The sequence below is a fragment of the Odocoileus virginianus genome, chromosome 4 (genome assembly GCF_023699985.2).
Source record: "Odocoileus virginianus isolate 20LAN1187 ecotype Illinois chromosome 4, Ovbor_1.2, whole genome shotgun sequence".
NCBI classification, from domain to species: Eukaryota; Metazoa; Chordata; class Mammalia; order Artiodactyla; family Cervidae; genus Odocoileus; species Odocoileus virginianus.
This window is the reverse complement of record NC_069677.1, coordinates 70,563,360-70,585,890: the sequence shown is the minus strand read 5'-3', so window position 1 is coordinate 70,585,890 and position 22,531 is coordinate 70,563,360. Positions and strand designations below refer to the sequence as shown.

At 37.0% G+C, this 22,531-nt stretch overlaps 1 protein-coding gene across 4 annotated transcripts in view; it reads right to left on the bottom strand.

The window, feature by feature from the left end:
- Window positions 1-22,531, bottom strand: part of STAG1 (STAG1 cohesin complex component) — a 505,242-nt gene that overhangs the window by 463,846 nt on the left and 18,865 nt on the right. The window contains exon 2 of one of the 4 annotated variants that reach the window (XM_070466701.1): window positions 1,479-1,629. The exons of 2 other annotated variants lie outside the window; for them this stretch is intronic. The gene's annotated coding sequence lies outside the window, so the exon portion shown is untranslated. The remainder of the gene's footprint in view (window positions 1-1,478; window positions 1,630-22,531) is intronic. One more of the 4 variants, XM_070466702.1, reaches the window with a different exon arrangement.

Sequence of the window (22,531 nt, the reverse complement as noted above, 5' to 3'; positions counted from 1 at the left end):
TCTTCTAGAAATTTGACAGAAACATACAGCTACTGAAGAAGGATAGATTTTGTTCTTTTACAACAATTGCATTATATTTCCATATGCTCACACAAAGGCTCTAGAGGAAAATTCTTCCCTGCCTCTTCCAGTTTCTGCTGGCTCCTAGTGTTCCTTGGCTTGTGGACTAACCCTCTGCTTCCATCTTCCTGTCACCTTCTCCCCATACTTATTGACTTCACATGTCTGCTTCTGTGTCTTCTCCTCTCTTCTCTTCTAAGGATATTTGCTATTGGGATTTAAGTTCCACCCTAATCCAAGATGATCTTGCCTCAGGATCCTTAATTGCATCTGCAAAGACCCTTTCTTTCAAAGTCACATGCACAACAGGTTCCAGAGGTTAGGACATGGACACATAACTGGTACTATTCAACATTACTCAGCTCAGCTACATTTTGTTAAGAGAGAGAGAGAGAGAGAGAGAGAGAGAGTGTGTGTGTGTGTGTGTGAACATATTTTTAAATAGCTAGAAAAAAGGTATGAAAGGATACAGAGAAAACTATTAACAGCAGTTACGGAAGGGAGGCAGATAAAAAAGTGAATGGTAATTTTCATACTCTATATAGTTCTGAAAAAAATTAAATAATGAGCACTTTATTTCCCACTGTCCTAGACAACCATTTTACACACACCCATACTAAATCTCTCTTCAATCCTACAACATGCCGTTTCCCATCTTTGCTCAGCTTCCCCTTTCACAGAAAACAACTGAAATTATTAGAAAACTTCCACAAGCCAAAAACCCTTCATTTACCCACTCACTGGCACCTACGCCCACAGACTTGCCTCCCTCCAGTGAACTTGTCAAGGATATATTCCCACAATTTCTCAAAATTTTTCCAACATCAATTTTTCACATACTAATTGATCATTCACCTCAGCACAGAAACGAATTTGCATTTTCTTTTAAACACCTTCACCAGGGATCTCCCAGGTGGTCCAGTGGTTTAAGATTTTTCCTTCTAATTCAGGGAATGTGGGTTGGTTCCCTGGTCATGGAGCTAAGATCCTACACACCTCAGGGTCAAAAATAACATCAAATAAAACAAAAACAATTCTGTAACAAATTCAAGAAAGACTTAAAAAGAGTCCACATCAAAAATAAAATTTTAATTAAATAATAAAAATCTCTGGAGCCCATTTTAATTATCTGTACTTGCTATTTCCAACATTGCTCATTCAGTTCTTTATTTTTTAAGTGTGCATTCTTTTTTTTTTTATTAGTTGGAGGCTAATTACTTTACAATATTGTAGTGGTTTTTGTATTTTAAACTCACTTTTCTGTAAGACTTTTCCTCCACTACACCATCAAGAGTCAGCCAAAGTCACCAGTAACTCCTTTTTGCTAAACCTAACAGTCAGTATTCAGTCTTCATCTTAACTTGACCTATCAGCAGCACAAAAATTTAATTTAAAATGTTTGTTGACTTCTGGATTACCTTACTTTTCTAGCTGTTCTCCTTTGCTGGTAACAACTTTACTGGATCCTCCTCTCCTTCCCCGGGTTCCCAAGTGACTCAATGGTGAAAGAATCTGCCTGACAATGCAGGAGACACAGGACGCAGTTCAATCCCTGGGTCTGGAAGCTCCCTTGAAGAGGAAAGGGCAACCGACTTCAGTATTTTTGCCTGGGAAATTCCATGAGCAGAGAAACCTGGAGGGCTAGCCCAGAGAGTCGCGAAGAATCAAACACTGCTGGGCAGGCACACACACCTCTCCCCCCAACCGTTGAGTACATACCGCAGTGCAAAACCACCCTAAGGCTCTTCCCTACCTATGACTAGTCTCTGCCGAGGTAATTTTACAGATTTAAAGACCTAAACTATCTCAATTTTATATTTCTAGTATAGAAATCTTTCCCAAACTCCTGGTTTGTTTTATGCAACTTCCTACACTGACATCTTTCCTTTTCTCCTTTGCCTTTAGCTTCCCTTTTCTCAGTTACATTTGTAAGGCCTCCTCAGACATCCTTTTTTGCATTTTTTTTCTTGGGGATGGTTTTGATCACTGCCTCCTGTACAATGTCACAAACCTCCGTCCATAGTTCTTCCGGCACTCTATCAGATCTAATCCCTTGAATCTATTTGTCCCTTCCACTGTAGAATCATAAGGGATTTGATCTAGGTCATACCTGAATGGTCTAGTGGTTTTCCCTACTTTCTTCAATTTAAGTCTGAATTTTACAATAAGGAGTTCATGATCTGAGCCACAGTCAGCTCCAGGTCTTATTTTTGCTGACTGTATAAAAATTCTTCATCTTCGGCTGCAAAGAATATAATCAATCCGATTTCGGTATCGACAATCCGGTGATGTCCAGGTGTAGAATTGCCTCTTGTGTTGTTGGAAGAGGATGTCTGGTATGACCAGTGTGTTCTCTTGGCAAAACTCTGTTAGTCTCTGCCCTGTTTCATTTCGTACTCCAAGACCAAACTTGCCTGTTGCTCCAGGTATCTCTTGACTTCCTACTTTTGTATTCCAGTCCCCTATGAGGAAAAGGTCATCTTTTTTTGGTGTTAGTTCTAGAAGGTCTTGTTGGTCATCACAGAATCATTCAACTTCAGTTTCTTCAGCATTAGTGGTTGGGGCACAGACTTGGGAACCATGGTATCAAATGGTTTGCCTTGGAAACGAACAGAGACTATTCTGTCACTTTTGAGACTGCACCTAAGTTCTGCATTTTGAGCTCTTTTGCTGACTCTGAGTGCTACTTCATTTCTTGCCCACAGTAATAGATATAATGGTCATCTGAATTGTATGTTGCCCATTCCAGTACAGTTTAGTTCACTGATTCCTAAAATGTTGATGCTCACTCTTGCCATCTCCTGTTTGACCACTTACAATTTACCTTGTTTCATGGACCCAACATTCCAGGTTCCTATACAATATTATTCTTTACAGCATCAGACTTTACTTTCACCACCAGTCACATCCAAAATGGGGCGTTTTTGTTCGCTTTGGTTATCGACCTAGGGAGTTCATCTTTCAGTGTCATATCTTTTTGCCTTCTCATACTGTTCATAAATGCAGAGTTCAAATAACAAGGAGAGATAAGAAAGCCTTCCTCAGTGGTCAATGCAAAGAAATAGAGGAAGACAATAAAATGGGAAAGACTAGAGAGCTCTCCAAGAAAATTAGAGACACCAAGGGAACATCTCATGCAAAGATAGGCACAACAGATGGACCTAACAAAAGCAGAAGATATTAAGAGGTGACAAGAATAACAGAACTATACAAAAAGGATCTTCATGACCCAGATAACCACAAGAGTGGGATCACTACCTATAGCCAGACATCCTGGAATGCAAAGTCAAGTGGACCTTAGGAAGCATCACTATGAACGAAGTTAGTGGAGGTAATGGAATTCCAGTTGAGCTATTTCAAATTCTAAAAGGTGATGCTGTGAAAGTGTTTCACTCAATATGCCAACAACCCTGGAAAACTCAGCAGTGGCTACAGGACTGGAAGGTCAGTTTTCATCCCAATTCCAAAGAAAAGCAATGCCAAAGAAAGTTCAAACGATTGCACAACTGCACTCATCTCACAAGCTAGCAAAGTAATGCTCAAATTTCTCCAAGCGAGGCTTGCAACAGTATGTGAACCAAGAACTCCCAGATGTTCAAGTTGGATTTAGAAAAGGCAGACTAACCAGAGATCAAATTGCCAACATTTGTGGGATCATAGAAAAAAGCAAGAGAGTTCCAGAAAAACATCTACTTCAGCTTCATCGACTATGCCAAAGACTTTGACTGTGTGGATCACCACAAACTGTGGAAAATTCTTAAAGAGATGGAAATACCAGACCACCTTACCTGCCTCCTGAGAAATCTGTATGCAGATCAAGAAGCAACAGTTAGAACCAGACATGGAACAAGGGGCTGGTTGCAAATTGGGAAAGGAGTACATCAAGGTTGTACTTTGTTATCCAGTTTATTTAACGTCTATGCAGAGTACAGCATGGGAAATGTCGGACTCGACGAAGCACAAGCTGGAATCAAGATTGCCAGGAGAAATACAAATAACCTCAGACATGCAGACAATACCATCCTTATGGCAGAAAGCCAAGAGGAAACAAAGAGCCTCTTGATGAAAGTAAAAGAGGAGAGTGAAAAAGCTGGCTTAAAACTCAACATTCAAAAACCAAAGACCAAGGCATCCAGTCATCACTTCATGGCAAAGAGATGGGGAACCATGGAAAACACTGACAGACTTCATTTTCTCAGGCTCCAAAATCACTACAGATGGTGACTACAGTCATGAAATTAAAAGATGTTTGTTCCTTGGAAGAAAAGCTATGACCAACTTAGACAGCATATTAAAAAGCAGAAACATTACTTTCCCAACAAAGGTCCATCTAATCAAAGCTACGGTTTTTTCAGTAGTCATGTATGGATGTGAGAGTTGGACTATAAAGAAAGCTGAGCATCAAAGAATTGATGCTTTTGAACTGTGGTGCTGGAGAAGACTCTTGAGAGTCCTTTGGACTGCAAGGAGATCTAACCAGTCCATCCTAAAGGAAATCAGCCCTGAGTATTCATTGAAAGGCTGAAGCTGAAACTCCAATCCTTTGTCCCCCTGATGCAAAGAACTGACTCACTGGAAAGGACCCTGATACTGGCAAAGATTGAAGGCAGGAGGAGAAGGGGATGACAGAAGATGAGACGGTTGGATGGCATCACCAACTCGATGGACATGAGTTTGAGCAAGCTCTGGAAGTTGGTTACGGACAAGGAAACCTTGTCTGCTGCAGTCCATGGAGTGGCAAAGAGTTGGACACAACTGAGCGACTTAACTGAACACTGACATCACCACCAAGTATCTGCTAAGTTAACTTTCCCTACCATTAAATATCTATACCAGATAATTTAGGTCTTCTGGTCTGGTTCTTAATAGTTTTACTCCTACCATCCTAATACAAATTTCAACATTCCACCTCTTAACACTCTCAATCTCCTTACTCCGCTCTACTTTTTTCTTTTAGAAGAGTACTTACCACTTAATCTATTTACTTATGTTCAGCTATTGTCTACACTGTGCCCTCCTCCTCAAATTGAAATGTAACTTTCTTTATGATAGGGATCTTTGTAATCTTTGTTTCCTGATTTATCTAGAACAGAGCCTGTCACATGATAATTCCATGATTTATTTGCTAAACTGATTTTTTAACTAAAAAAACATAAATGAGAGAGTAATATGGAAGCATATACACTACCATATGTATACTGGACAGGCATCAAAACTTTGCTCTATGACTCAGGGAATTTGAACTGGGGCTCAGTAACAACCTACAGGGGTGGGAAATGCTGGGAGGTGGAAGGCGACATTCATACATGTGTGGCTGATTCATGCTGATGTATAGCCGAAATCAAACCAACATTGTAGAGCAATTATCCTTCAATTAACAATAAATAAGCTTTTTAAAAATGTAAATTAAAAAGTCATTCTTCATTCTGCTAATGTATGTAGTTCACTTGGGACCCAAATTTCATTTGTCTGCGATTTGCCACTGAACTCTTCTAATTGTATTTCTAAAGATAACTGAAGAAGTCTTCCTCTGTGACACATCATTTGGTGTCATATCTCCTAGTCAAAACATCAATTCAGTTTCAGCATTAACATATTCAGTTAAATAGACGTATTTTAAAACTCATCCTTATTTTAAAGCTCTATCAATTCCAAATTCAGATTTCTCCAAATTCCTGTCTTTGACAGAAGATTTTAACTTTTTCAACCCTCTTTTCAGAGAGAAGGTAGGAGGCTGATGCAGAATAATCACACGGGTAGCTTCTCCCAAAATATAAATAGTATCTTCCTCTTTATTCTGACCCTACATTTGTACATTCTGATTTACCAAAGAGAATTATAAATAGGTATATACTTTCCAAAAATCTTCCCTAGACACATCTAATGTTATATAACCCCAAACACTACACTGATAATCACTGAATTAAAATATACAAGGCTGTGATTCATAATCTTTAAGTATTCACATCCGTGATTCTCTTAAAGAAAAGTACTTTCAGAGGAACAAGAATAGTTAAAGTAATAGATTAATCAATAGGTTTGATCAATACTAAGAAATAAGGAGGGACCTACTAAGTAGCCACATCTTGTCTACATATGACCACCTTCAAAATTCTATGCTTGTTACCATGCAACAGGCCTCCAATTCTTCCTCTTGTCTGCTAATACCTATAAATTTACTTTAGAAGATTCAAAACAGCCTAATTGTTGAAAAATAATAGTTTATTCTTCCCTTTCTTTGATATTCTTCTACATGATTAAAATGTGACAATGTCCTTCCACCTTCTCTCCTTACTGGCATACCTCCCAAACTTTTTCTTCCTCCCTGTCTAGAAAGCTTTGTCTAGAACTGGCAATTACAGAAAATGATTTCTAGATACTCATGCTATCTTCCATTCCTAATCTTGAGCAACTAAGCACCAAGGGAACTTAAGGCAAATGTATCACAAAACTGGGTCTCTCTCTGGAGTAGGAAATGGCAACCCATACCTGCGTTCTTACCTGGAAAATTCCATGGACAGAGGAGCCTAGTGGGCTACAGTCCATGGGATCACAAAGAGCTGGACACAGCAAAGCACATACACAGAGAAGGCAATGGCAGCCCACTCCAGTACTTTTGCCTGGAGAATCCCATGGATGGAGGAGCCTGGTAGGCTGCAGTCCATGGGGTCACTAAGAGTCGGACATGATTGAGTGACTTCACTTTCACTTTTCACTTTCATGCATTGGAGAACCCAACGCATGAAACCCAATCTGGTGTTCTTGCCTGGAGAATCCCAGGGACAGAGGAGCCTGCTGGGCTGCCATCTATGGGGTCGCACGGAGTCAGACACGACTGACGCGACTTAGCAGCAGCAGCAAGCACATATAAACAAACAGAGTTTCTCACCTTAGTAACTTTCAAACTCAGTTTTCTCATCTGATAAATGGACATAACAGAAGCAGATTACTTCAAAAATCCCTTCCGGTTACAGGATATATGATTTAATGATTCTGTTACTTATAATGGCATTGCAAGAAATCAACACAAGGTCTTGCAAAAAACAATTTAAAAGGACATAGATATGCTTTCTCGAGTATTTTAAGTAAATGTAACATTCCCTATCTTGAATTATTGCATCTTCAAAAACCCTTAAATATATTTATTTTTTAAATATCCAATTTGTCTGAAATATATTAAAAGCTTCTTTTTAAATAAAAACCTGACTTCTATCCTTGAATATTTTGGTTCCTGATTAAATTTTAACCCCTAGCTGACACACCACCACCACTAGTCTATCCACAAATGTCTACACATGTACAAAGCTATAAAACCCTTATTAAGAAAGAATCTCTTAATGAATTTATGGTTGCCAGGGCAGAAGGATGTGGGAAGAGAGTTAGGGAGTCTGGAATGGACATGTACACACTGCTATATTTAAAATGCATAATTAACAAGGACCTATGGTACAGCACATGGAACTCTACTCAGTATTATGTGGCAGGCTGGACGGGAGGGGAGTCTGGGGGAGAAAGGGTGCAAGTATACGAGTGGCTGCATCCCCTTCCTGTTCACCTGAAACTATCACAACACTGTTGATGGGTTACACTCCATACAAAACAAAAGGTCTAAAAAAAAGACCCTCTTCTTCAATGAAAACATCAATACCCCATGCCTCATTATAGGAAATCTCTCCAGAGTAAGTCGTATTCTTTCTACTTTTTCAGGTAAGTCCTAGAAGTCACTGTATCCCCATAATTAAAAGCAGCTCAGTAAAAGAGTCAGAAGGACCTGAACGTGCCTCCAACCTCTGCTACTTAATAGCTGGTATCGGCCACCCCACTGTGTACATATACCTAACCTCTCTGAGCATCAACTGTCTCCAAGAAAAGATAAATACCTGTCTTGTGAAGATGCTCTGAGGATTAAAATGGATCATATACTGCAACTTTCAGTGTCCTAGGAATATAGCAATCACTCAATAAAAGGTGACTATTACTTTTGTGGAACTCATTTAACAAATCAATTCTTTCTATCCACTGAAAACTTCAAATGAAGTCAGCTAATTAACATCATATAATACGAAGAGCTATTTCTTTGCCCCCACGGTTTTACTACACAAATTAGATTTTAATTATTGATTCAAACCTAATTTGACTATTCTTTTACATTTTTAAAATGAAAATCACTACTTATTAAAATTATTTCCAACCAATAATGGCCAACATTAAATTAAATTATTAAAATTAGCAAATGTAACTTTATAAATTCACCTATAATTAAACTTATAATTCACCTCAACTATTCAGGTTCATTTACTGATTTTAGGTCAAAAAAATTGATAATGATTATAAGCAAGCAAAAAAGCCCAGAAAAACACATGCAAATATTGAGAACTGAATGGAGAAACAGATGATAATAGTTGTGAAGACTCTAAAATTCTGCTTTAAACAACAGCTAGAACAGCTAGACAGAAGATCAATAAGAAAATTAAGTACACAAACAATACTATAAGTCAACTAGATGTAACAGACATACATAGAACATTCCACCTACCAGAAGAACATATACTCCTCAAGTACACATGGACTATTCTCTGGGATATACCACGTGTTGAGGTTTCAAAACAATCCTTGATTAATTTAAACAGACTGAAATATACAACATATCTTCTTGGACCAAAATAGAACGAAACTAGAAATCAATATCAGAAGGAAAACTGGAAAATTAGCGATATAAACCCACTTTTAAACAAGAAACAAGTCAAAGAATAGATCAGCAAGAAAATCAGAAAATAACCTGAGACTAATGAACATGAAATTACAAGTTACCAAAACCTGTATATAGCAAAGGCAGTGCTCAGAAAGTAATTTATAGCACCTATAAACATCTACATTAAAAAAACAGTATTTCAAATCAATAACCTAACTTTATACCTTAATGAAATAGGAAAAGAAGAGCAAACAAAACCCAAAGCCAGCAAAAAGGATGTAAGAAAGACTAAAGCAGAGATGAATGAAATATAGAGAACAGAAAAACAACTTACAAAAATCAACAAACTTAACAAATCTTTACCTAGATTAAGAACAAAAAATCAAAACACAAATAATTAAAACCAGAAATGAAAGTAAGGCTATTACTACCAATCACACAGAAAATAAAAGGACTATAAGAGAACACTATGAACAATTGTACACCAACAAATTAGATAATGTAAATGAAACAGACCAAAACTAACTCAAGAAGAAAATCAATATATTTCTAACAAGAGAATCAATCATCAAAAGCCTCCAGACAAAGAAAAGCCAGCTTCACTGGTGAATTCTACCAAACATTTTAAAAGAAATAACACCAATACTATCAAACTCCTACAAAAATTACAACAAGAAATACTTCCTAACACGTTCTATGAGGGCAGTATTACCCTGACACCAAAGCTAGACAAAAGTACAATGGCAAAAAAAAAAAAACAACAAAAACACTACACTACACAACAATACTCTTTATGAATATACATGCAAAAGCCTACACAGAATATCAGCAAACTACATACAACAGCACATTAAAAGGATTATATACCATGACCATATAAGAATTACCTTGGAATGGCTCACACAATTTCATCAGTGTAATAAATCATATTAATAGAACTTCGGGAGGGAGACCATATGATAGTATTAATAGATATACATACAAAAAGCATCTGACAAAGTTCAACAGCTTTTTGTGCTAAAAACAATACTCAGAAAACTAGGAACAGAAGGAAGCTTCCCTAACATGATAAAGTAATTTTATGAAAAATCAATAGTTAACACTGTTTCCCCTAAGATCAAAAACAAGATAAGGAAGCCCACTGCTATTTAACATTGTACTGGCAAGTTAAATTAGGCAAGATTCAGGCAAGAAAAAATTAAAGGGCATCCATAATGCTGAAGCTGAAGCTGAAGCTCCAATATTCTGACCACCTGATCCAAAGAGCCAACTCACCAGAAAAGACCCTAATGCTGGGGAAAATTGACGGCAGGAGAAGGGGACGACAGAGGATGAGATGGTTGGATGGTATCACCGACAATGGACATGAGTTTGACCAAACTTCAGAAGATGGTGAAGGACAGGGAAGCCTGGCATGCTGCAGTCCATGGGGCTGCAAAAAGGTGGATACAACTTAGTGATTGTTCACTAAGACAGTTCACAGACTTAAAGAAAATATGTGTGAATCATACATCTGATAGGGAAGCCCTGGTGGCTCAGACAGTGAAATGTCTGCCTGCAAAGTGGGAGACCAGGGTTCGATCCCTGGGCCAGGAAGATCCCCTGGAGAACGAAATGGCACCCCACTTCAGTACTCTTTCCTGGAAAATTCCATGGATGGAGGAGTCTGGTAGGCTACAGTCCACGGGGTCACAGAGTTGGACACGACTGAGTGACTGAACTGAACAAGAATGTAGACTAATAGGACGTCTACAATGCTGGTGAAAATGTACAACAGTGCAGCCACAGTCAAAAAAAGTTTTGCAGTCCCTCAAAAAGCTAAACACAGATCTGGCACATGATATGATAACCATGTGATCTGGCAATTTCATTCCCAGGTACATACCCAAAAGAAATGAAAACACAGGTTCACACAGAAATTTGTACACAAATATTTATAGCAGCATTATTAATAATTAGCCAAAATGTGCATTCGATGAATGAACAAGCTGTGGTACAGTTGTCCCTTGGTATTACCAAGGGATTGGTTCCAAGACGCCATCACAGATACCAAAATCCACAGATGCTTTAGTCCTTTATATAAAAAGGCATACATACAATGAAATTATCATTCAGTCATAAAAAGGATTAAACTACAACTTGGATAAACTTTGAAACCATTGTGCTAAGTGAAAGCCATATATTAAATGATTCCATTTATATGAAATACCATAAATAAACAAATCCATAAAGATTTGCTGAGGGTTGATTTCTAACAAGTGTAGAGGGCAGTGGGGAGTGATTCCTTAATAGATATGCTGTGTGTTGTTCTGGTGTTATGAAAATGTTTTGAAACTGGAGAGGTGTGGTTGCACAAAACTATGACTGCACTAAATGTCACTTTAAAATAGTTAACCGGATGCTATACGAATTTAAGAAAAAAAGGTTAATGGAAAACCAATATGAATTATGAAATACTAACTTGAAATAAACAGTTTCATTGCTTACTAATAGTGGTATTTATACCATTTAGGTGCCTAGTTCAATCCTCCAAAGCCCCCAAATATAATGTGTGGTAAAAGTCACAGAATCTTTGAAATGTGTGGTAAATTCTTACGATTATTTTAAGCATGTATACATTTATTAGTACCTACTTTATAACCAACCCTGATGTAGAATTTATGATGTAGGAAAGTCAGATTACGTATGATTTACATAGATGATCTATGGTTATTTGTCAGTTTAAATGAACTTTACCCTAATTAAGGAAGAATTTGAGAACACCAGATAAGTCCCACAGAATTTACTCATAAAACAATACATTTTCTGGTCTACTTACCCCCAGATATAGGTGGGATTTTTTTTCTTTTTCCTTCCTTTCTGGATATTGTCTTTTAGGGCTAGGAAAGTTCAGTGAGGTTCATTTCAGTTGCTCAGTCATGTCTGACTCTTTGTGACCCCATGGACCGCAGCACGCAAGGCTTCCCTGTCCATCACCAACTCCCAGAGCTTGCTCAAACTCACGTCCATCGAGTCGGTGATATCATCCAACCAACTCAAAATCTGTCATCCATGACTCCTCCTGCCTTCGGTCTTTCCCAGCACCAGGGTCTTTTCCAATGAGTCGGTTCTTCGCATCAGGTGGCCAATGTATTGGAGCTTCATCTTCTGAACTGAACTGAACTGGCCTATCTACCCCCAAAAATATGTGGGTTTTGTTCTTTTTCCTTCCTTTCTGGATATTGTTCTTAAGGTCTAGGAAAGTTCATCCACACAAAATTCCAATGCATAAGTTTTCATTAAATGAAGATCAGTCTTCCCACAGTATTGAAATCTGAATTCATAATAATTTTTGAAAAATAAATAAGCAGTTCAAGTATTACTTTATCATTCCATTCTCTAGGGTATTTTATTTTACCATTATTCTTTGACACTTTTCTCTCTTACACTCTACTCCAGTGCTCAAGTTCCAGAGTTCCTGTCTAATTTTTTCTCTCACACACATACACCACTATGCAGAATTAAGCCTACACTGTATTTTGTTTCCTTTCCACATTCATAGAATTTCAAAATATCTTTTTATACTTCATATCCATTGCAACAAGGTTGGAATTTGCATAATGTACTTCACTTTAATGTTTATTTAGGTCATAGTCCTACCCCATTATAACCAGGGACCAGAAGAAATTATTTAAGGCAAAGTAGAGTTTGGCAAGAAGAAAAATCTAAAACTAAAAAAAACAGTCAATAGACCATTTTATTTAAGCAACTCTTTCTGTAACTAGCTTAAAACTGTAAATGCAAATAAAGATAAAATGCAAAAAAAAAAAAAGGTCTATTCAACCATACTGGGTTAAAGTGAAATGGTCATGTGTATGTATTTTTATCACAACACACAAAAATCACTTTGTCTACCCTCTTTGAAAGCAAAAGGAAAATACCATTATTAGAAGCAATTATTTTGTGTAGTGTCCAGAACCTGTCAGGCTTTAGAAATGCTAAAGATGCTTTGGACAATTTGGCTTAGAACTAGAATAAAATTCTGTTCACAAAAAATTTTGCTATAAAACTCCTGATTTAAAAAAAAAAAAAAAACCCTGATTAAAGTATCCCAATTTCTGTGAGCTTCCCCCTCCCCCCAAAAAAAAATTAAAGAGTACTTATAATAGCATTTTAAAAAACCAAATATCTAATAATAAATCTAACATTTTTTTTTAAATGGGGGTGTGGTTGAGGGAAGACCTGAGAGGATAGTTCTAAATTAGACATGAAATGCAAAAATTAGACTAAAAAGTCCTGATGGAAAAAATAAGGTGGGAAGACTTGCTTTGTAGAATAGTCTGAGTCAACATTAAACTCAATAAATAAGGCAGTGATATTAGTGCAAAGATAAACAGATTGATGTAACAAGATGGAGGCACAGAGACAAAGCATGCATATATGAACACGAATTACTACAGAGCAATAGGAAAGGTTTCTGATGTCTTGTTTGATTGTTTCTAAATGGTGCCAGAACAACTGGATATCTATATCAAAAAATATTAAAATATGACTTAATACATACACAAAAGTCATCTCCAGGTAAAGTACATGCTTAAATAAGAAAAGTAAATAAAGCTTCTAAATGATTTAAAATAGCAACTTCATAACACCCAAGTAAGGAATTTTTTTTTAAACAGGACGCAAAAAGCACTAAGCAGAAAGGAAAAAACTGCTAAATATAACTATATAAAAACAACTCTGCACCAAAAGATACCACTTTAAATGGCACCTTAGGCAATTACAGAATGGAAAATAGTAGGGGATCTATTTAAACTGACAAAGGATTCAATATTAAGAAACTTCATGAATCAAAACAGAGACAATCCAACAGAAAAATGGACAAGTGATAATAACAATCACTTCACAAAATAGCTTATAAAAAGAGCCAAAAGTGAGATTCTTAACAGCATTAGTATCCAGTGAAAATACAAACTTAAACCAGCAAAAATGGCTAAAACTTTAAAAAGACTAGGAGTAAGTGCTGAGGAGAAATATAAAGAAAGGAAAGGGAATTACCATATACTGCTAGTAGAAATAAAATATGGAACAACAAAAACTACTTTGGGAAACAACTTAGCATTTTTGGATGACATACATTAGGACCAGAAGATCTGACTCCAAGATACAGATTCAAGAGAAATGGCATTAAAAACATACACAGGATTGTTCTTAGAAGCATTATCATAATGGCCCTGACCTGAAAATAATCTAATGGGAATCAACAGTAGAATGGATAAACTGTGGCATAATCACACAACTGAGTACTTACTAAAAATGAACTATGTCTTCACAACCTGGATGAATTTCACAAATATACTACTGACTGAAAGAAGCAAGACATAAAAAAACAGCATGATTCTGTCCATGTGAAACTATAAAATAGACAAAGCCAAGCTATAGCATTTAGGAATAAAGACAGGAGGTAGAAATATTTTTTAAAAACAAGAAAAGGGAGGCGGGAGGGGGGATCGGGATGGGGAACACATGTAAATACATGGCTGATTCATGTCAATGTATGGCAAAAACCACTACAATATTGTAATTAGCCTCCAACTAATAAACACAAATGGAAAAAAAAATAAAATATTTTGGAAAAAAATAAAATAAAGGTCTGAATGTTGTGAACGTTTAAAAAAATAAAATAAAATAAAAACAAGAAAACTTCTAACCAAAAAAAATCAGTATAATGATGCATTTAGGGTAAAGGGATGGAGCTGTAATGCAAATGGGCATGCAGCGGAGGAGATTTTCCATTGCAGACAATGTCCTGGTTCTTGACCAAATCAGTTTCACAATGTTTACTTTATAATAATTAAGCAGTACACTTATGTTTGATGCACTTAATGTGCTTTATTCCACAGTTGAAAGTTCTTTTTGAAAGGCAAATAAATAAAGTCTGCTAAACATCTTGGTCAATTACTATAGCTAAAAAAGGAATATATAAAAGGTACACATAAACTGACATAAATAATTTCTAATGGCTCACATCAGAGAAAAAGAAGTCACTTTGGGACTGGTCACAAACGGTTTCTACTCTGGTCTTGCTCTTGCTTAGTATGAATGCCTGCACCTTCTTTAGCTCAATTTTTCCCGATCAGCTTATTTTACCTTGAAAAAAGATAAGTAAAACTCTTAGGGTTAAATCTTCCAAATCTGAGTTTTCTCCAGTGAGTGCTATGCAAACCACCAGTGGCTAAGGAAGAGTTCCCAAACTGGAAAACGGCAAAACTGCTGACATTTGTACCTGAAAAACTGAAGTTCTGAAAACACTTTTGATAACCCATTGCTTTGACCATGTGCTTTCAGGATGTTTATTCTATAAACCCAATTCAGCCATGTGAATAACAGAAAATAACTCGTTTTACTTTTCTGTAAAGTCGTCTAAATATATTACTAACAAGTATGGTTATATTACAAATATTTTAATTAACTGGCCAAAATAGCTTTTAGCATTATAATGTTTAAGACAAAAAAAAAAAAAAAAAAAGAGTAAAAATGTGCATTATCTCCCTGGTGTACAACTGCCCACAAGAGAAAGAAGCATAAACTTTCAAATTAAAGCTGCCCTAGACTGAAATTCTGACACTAGCTAGTTGTAAGCATTTTTGCAAATTACCACACTTTTGCAAGCCTTAGATTCCTCACTCATAAAGTGAGGATAACAAACATTTCTGAGCTTTGGTCTAGAATGAAGATAACAATACATATAATCTTTCCAGCATTGCTGTAACAAGCAAGCAGGAATTTACATAAATAAATTACCACAATGAGTTGTATCTAACAGGCACTTAATAGCTGCCCTCTGTTTTTCCATTTCTCCTTGCTCTCCTCTGTAAATGCACGAAGTGTAACACCATATGGTATTGTTAATCCTGTCCAACATCCACACTCCCAAAAACTCCACTTGCATCTACTAAACCTTCTCATTTTATTCTTTAGTAAATCTGAAAGCCCAGACGTACCATAAAGTTACCACTGACTTTGATATTACAGGCATTTTGGTATTAATAAGAAATCAATTCTGTGTACCAGGAAAAGAAAAACTGTACTCTTTTCAGAAAACAAAACAAAAAATAGACCATGAATCTGGGAGTATCCAGAGGATCTATAATGCTGATCAGAAATCATGTTATAGAAAGTTGTGTGCTATGCTTAATTGCTCAGTCATGTCCGACTCTTTGGAACCCCGTGGACTGTGGCCCACCAGGTTCCTCTGTCCATGGGGATTCTCCAGGCAAAAATATTCCCTCTCCTCCAGGGAATCTTCCCAACCCAGGGATCGAACCCAGGTCTCCACATTGCAGGTGGATTCTTTACCATCTGAGCTACCAAGGAAGACCAAAACTCAGAAAGCCAATTTTGAATGTAAATTTAAAAAATTTCCCTAAAGCTGAAATAAAGTAAATTCCAATGAGAAATGGCAAATTCCTTCCAACCTCACCTCATGTTTCAAAGATACTTCAGTCGCTCAGTTGTGTCCGATTCTTTGTGACCCATGGATTGCAGCACACCAGGCAGGCTTCCCTGTTCAACATCAACTTTCAGAGCCTGCTCAAACTCATATCCATTGAGTCTGTGATGCCATCCAACCATCTCATCCTCTGTCATCCCCTTCTCCTCCTGCCTTCAATCTTTCCCAGCATTAGGGTCTTTTCTAATAAGTCAGTTCTTTGCATCAGGTGGCCAAAGCACTGGAGCTTCAGCATCAGTCCTTCCAATGAATATTCAGGACTGGTTTCCTTTATGATTGACTAGTTTGATCTCCTTGCTATCCAAGGGACTCTCAAGAGTCTTCTCCAACACCACAGTTCAAAAGCATCAGTTCTTCGGCACTCAGCTTTCTTTATAGTCCAACTCTCATATCCATACAAGACTACTGGAAAAACCATACCTCTGACTAGATGGACCTTTGTCAGTAATGTCTCTGCATAGAAGTTAAATAAACAGAGTGACAACAGACAACCTTGACAAATTCCTTTCCCAATTTTGAACCAGTTCATTGTTCCATGTCTGGTTCTAACTGTTGCTTCTTGACCCGCATATAGGTTTCTCTGGAGGCAGGTAAGGTGGTCTGGTATTCCCATCTCTTTAAGAATTTTCCACAGTTTGTTGTGATCCACACAGTCAAAGGCTTTAGCATAGTCAATGAAGTAGAAGTAAATACTTATCCTCATGTAAATAGACCACAGAAAGCATAATCCCATTCTCTACACCCTCAAAACTTTTGTCATATTTTTCTAGGTGGGGAGAAGAGGAAAATATAGAACTAAAAAATGCATACAGACATTTCTTTAAATCACAGACACATATGCCACTTCCTGAGTTAGAAATCTATTTGTAAGTATTAATATTTTCATTTTTAATAGTAGACCTATTTAAAATTTTCTTTCTGCATCTCACTCTTCTAAAGCAATAAATTCTTAGTAAAGGATTATTACTAATAGCGTCAGGTATGATAACAGCTTTATCTTTAAGATGTCTAGAGTTTGCTTCAAAATAATATCAGGGAGAAGGGAACAGATATGGCTATAGATGAAACAATACTGGACATGGTAACAATTTTGAAACTGGGTGATGAGTATGTGAGGATTCACTGAACTAACCTGTTATCACCTACATATTTTAGGTTTTTCTGTAATTAAGAGTTAATTTTAATTAAAGTAACAAAGTTTTCCCACAGTTCTACAGAATGCTTTGTCTTGGTGTATTGAAATTTTTTGAATAATTACATTCACCTAATTGAAATTTAGGTTTTTAAATATGTAGAACTATATTGTTACATTTTGTAATTAAAATTTTTTTTTCTCGCTTTAGAAGTAAAATCCTGTAATGCTATGATTCTTGTTTGCTGATAGCAACTAATATCATATGTGATATTAAAATCTAATCAATCTAAAATATTCAGAAACCCTCACACACTGAGAAGCAGAAACCTAAAGTGGTACAGTCATTTTGGAAAACAGTTTGGCAATTTTTAAAATGTTAAATATAAATTTAACAACAATTCTACTCCAAGGTATCAATGGAAAAGAAATAAAAATATGTCTTCACCAAGACTTGTACACAAACTTTTAACAGCATTGTTCATGATAGCCAACAAATGGAAATCCAAATGATCATTAACTGGTCACAGTATCAACAAAATCAATATTCTTCAACAATAAAAAAGTAAGTACTGAAGCATGCTATAATATAGGTCATCTTTCAAAACCACTTAAATGAAAGAAGGAAACACAGAAGACCACATATTTTATAATTTCATTTATACGAATTATCCAAAAAGGGCAAATGAATAAATACAGAAAATAAATTAGTAGTTGCCTAGATTTAGGGGTGAAAATGTGAAGTGAATGCAAATGGTTATGGAATTTCTTTGGGGATGACAGAAATATTCTAAAATTAGACTGTGGTGACTGTTGTACAGCTTTGTAAGTTAACTAAAAATCACTGAATCATATTCTTTAAGAGAATTTATGTTACATGAATTATACCTCAGTATAATTGTAAAGGAGAAGGGAAAGGAAGGGAAGACAGAGCAGAAGGACTAAAGTGTCTCTAAGATGATGAATGAATGGACAGATTGATCTAAGTAACCTGACCAAAAATCTCAGCTAAAGAGATGTCAGAGCCAATACTGAGATCCTAACTTGACTACAAAATCCTTATTCTTCCTACATCCAGAAGTAAGGGTATACTCAAAGCAGTATTACTCAACTTTGCAAGGATAAATTCAATCCACTAATGAAGCAGTATATGGGACACAAAGAAAAAGTGTTCCTTTAAAACAGGTAAAGTCAGAATGAGAATTAAATTAGAGAATCAAACATAAGAAATAAATCATCTGTAGAATGAAAAAAAGTAAATACATAAAATACAAATAAGGCATCATGGGAAGCAGGATCCAGCTCTTGTCCATGACTGTATGAAAGCAGACACCAAATTAACTGAATACTGAAGAGTGCTGAAACAAATTAAATCTGGCAGTTTGTCTCCAACACTGTCTCTGGATAGTGCTCTGACCCAGATCTGCTGCAATGCAGACATATATATCAGGCTATCACAGTTCAATAATACTGACAACTAAGATGACTGAACTTACTTTGGGTTCATTCTAGGTTTACTGGTCAATCTTCAGATTATAATCTGTGTCTGACACAGGTCTTCTGACAGGAGCAGAATAAAATGACTAATGAGCACAGATAGTCCATTTCATTTGAAAGTTACATTTCTCAATGAACATCAATAGCCTGACACCCTGACTTACACATCAGACTTCACCCGAAACCTAAATCACTCCTACTTAATAAATTGAACTTCTAAACATATCAATTCTGAGAACCAGAGTCTGGTACATAGTTCATCAGCTCCTGCCACACTTAAGAACTGACTCATCAGACTGTCAGCCTTCCCTGGAGACACTCTACCGCCCTGCTGCATGCCTTTGACAACTGCAACTTGTAGTCTGTTTGTTTTATAAACTAGATGAATGCTGCTCAGAAACCTGCAAATGTACAAAATGTCCCCTCAAAAGACAACTGTACATATTCATTTTTCATATTTTATAGAGCAGTGTTACAGTAGCCCATTTACTAACATCCTCTGAGGTACCAAGGACATACATTCTCATCCCTAACGTCAGTGAGGCTTATCCCTAAAAGTTATTCACAAAAAGACATGCTACTAATAAACAAACTAGCTTGGATTAGAATCCAGATCTCTGGTCTCCAAATTCAGTTGTTCCTTCCACTTTAGACAATACAAGTGTCTAAAATCAAACCCAGTAAGACCAAGAAAGCCTATGCTTCTACCAGAAAAACCAATGATTATTTTCTGCAGTCTTAGGAGCAGTCAGAGAAATCTTTTAATAATAAGATCATCTCACAGGGATCAAGATGAACTATAATAGAAAGAAATGATAAAATTTGAATGAAGGTAGGAAATTTATAAATAAAACTTATAAACAACATTGAAGGAAGTACTAGCAGAAACAAAAATAGTTCCATTTGGAGCCAAATGAAGAATTTTAATCTTATATGCAAATGAAAAACAAAAAAAGTGAATTTTCCTAGAGTCTTGTTAGAAAGCCTAATGCTCTTTTTTTATTCTTTACCAAAAGGAATGACATTGATTATAGATAGGGATACACATGGACATCATCAAATGGTCAATACTGAAATCAGACTGAATATATTCTTTGCAGCCAAAGATGGAAAAGCTCTACACATTCAGCAAAAACAAGACCGGGAGCTGACTGTGGCTCAGATCATGAACTCCTTATTGCCAAATTCAGACTTAAGTTGAAGAAAGTAGGGAAGACCACTAGATCATTCAGGTATGACCTAAATCAAATCACGATTATACAGTGGAAATGACAAATAAATTCAAGGGATTAGATCTGATAGACAGAGTGCCTGAAGAACTATGGGTGGAGGTTCGTGACATCGTACAGGAGGCAGAGATCAAGACCATCCCCAAGGAAAAAAATGCAAAAAGGCAAAATGGTTGTCTGAGGAGGCCTTACAAATAGCTGAGAAAAGAGAAGGTAAAGGAGAAAAGAAAAGCTATCTGAATGCAGAGTTCCAAAGAATAGCAAGGAGAGATAAGAAAGCCTTCCTCAGCAATCAATGCAAAGAAATAGAGGAAAACAATAGAGCAGGAAAACTAGAGATCTCTTCAAAATTAGAGACACCAAGGGAACATTTCATACAAAGATGGGCACAACAGAGGACTGAATGGCATGGACCTAACAGAAGCAGAAGATATTCAGAACAGATGGCAAGAATACACAGAGGAACTATACAAAAAAGATCTTCACAACCCAGATAACCACAATGGTGTAATCACTCATCTAGAGCCAGGCGTCCTGGAATGCGAAGTCAAGTGGGCCTTAGGAAGCACCACTACGAACAAAGTTAGTGGAGGGGATGGAATTCCATTTGAGTTATTTCAAATCCTTAAAGATGATGCTGTGAAAGTGCTGCACTCAATACACCAGCAAATCTGGAAAACTCAGCAGTGGTCACAGGACTGAAAAGGTAAGTTTTCATCCCAACCCCAAAGAAAGGCAATGCCAAAGAAGGTTCAAACTACCGCACAACTGCACTCATCTCACACGCTACCAAAATAATGTTCAAATTTCTCCAAGCCAGGCTTCAACAGGATGTGAACTGTGAACTTCCAGATGTTCAAACTGGACTTAGAAAAGGCAGAAGAACTAGAGGTCAAATAGCCAACATCCAAGCATCATCAAAAAAGCAAGAGAGTTCCAGACAAACATCTACTTTTGCTTTACTGACTACACCAAAGCCTTTGGTGGTGTGGATCACAACTGTGGAAAATTCTTAAAGAGATGAGAATACCAGACCATCTGACCTGTCTCCTGAGAAATCTGTATGCAGGTCAGGAAGCAACAGTTAAACTGGACATGGAAAAACACACTGGTTCCAAATCAGGAAAGGAGTATGTCAAGAACATCAGGTATATTGCCACCGTGCTTATTTAACTTATATGGAGAGTACATCATGCGAAATGCTGGACTGGATGAAGCACAAGCTGGAATCAAGATTGCTGGGAGAAATATCAATAACCTCAGATATGCAGATGACACCACACTTATGGCAGAAAGTGAAGAAAAACTAAAGAGCCTCTCGTTAAAAGTGAAAGACGAGAGTGAAGAAGTTGGCTAAAAACCCTCAGAAAACTAAGATCATGGCATCCGGTCCTATCACTTCATGGCAAACAGATGGAGAAACAAGGGAAACACTGACAGACTTTATTTTTTGGGGCTCCAAAATCACTGCAGATGGTGACTACAGCCATGAATTAAAAGAAAAGCTATGACCAACCTAGACAGCACATTAAAAAGCAGAAACATTACTTTGCCAACAAAGGTCCATCTAGTGAAAGCAACAGTTTTTCTAGTAGTCATGTATGGATGTGAGAGGTGGACTATAAAGAAAGGTGAGTGCCGAAGAACTGATGCTTTTGAACTGTGGTGCTGGAGAAGACTCTTGAGAGTCCCTTGGACTGCAAGGAGATCCAACCCGTCAATCCTAAAGGAAATCAGTCCCGAATATTCACTGGAAGGACTGATGCTGAAGCTGAAACCCCAGTACTTTCACCACCTGATGAGAAGAACTGACACATCTGAAAAGCCCCTGATGCTGGGAAAGATTAAAGGCAGGAGGAGAAGGGGATAACAGAGGATGAGATGGTTGGATGGCAACACAGACTAGATGGACATGAGTCTCAGTAAGCTCTGGGAGTTGGTGATCAACAGGGAAGCCTGGTGCGCTGCAGTCCATGGGGTCGCAAAGAATCAGCACAACTGAGCAACTGAACTGAACTGAAAGTTAATGATTTGGTTCCATTACAAAAGAGGCATTGACTGAGCTACCTGGGAAGCCCAAGAGGCATTGAAAAGTATATTAATCCAGCAACTCCACTCAAGGTATATGTATCCAAAAAAAGATAAGAGCATATGTTCACCAAGAAACTTGTAAAAGACTGTTCACAGCAACTTTTGATAGAAAAAAACTGAAAACAACCCAAATGCCCATCTACACACACACAAAAAAACAGTATACATTTTGGTATATTCATACAGTAGAATTCTACACGGCAATAAAAAAAGAACTGTGGGTACATGCCACAATATGGATGAAATCTCACAAACATCATGTAAAGCAAAAGAACTCAGACAAAGTACAGTTAAATGACAGCTACAAAAGTTGGAATAATTTGGGGGAAGAGAGGGAT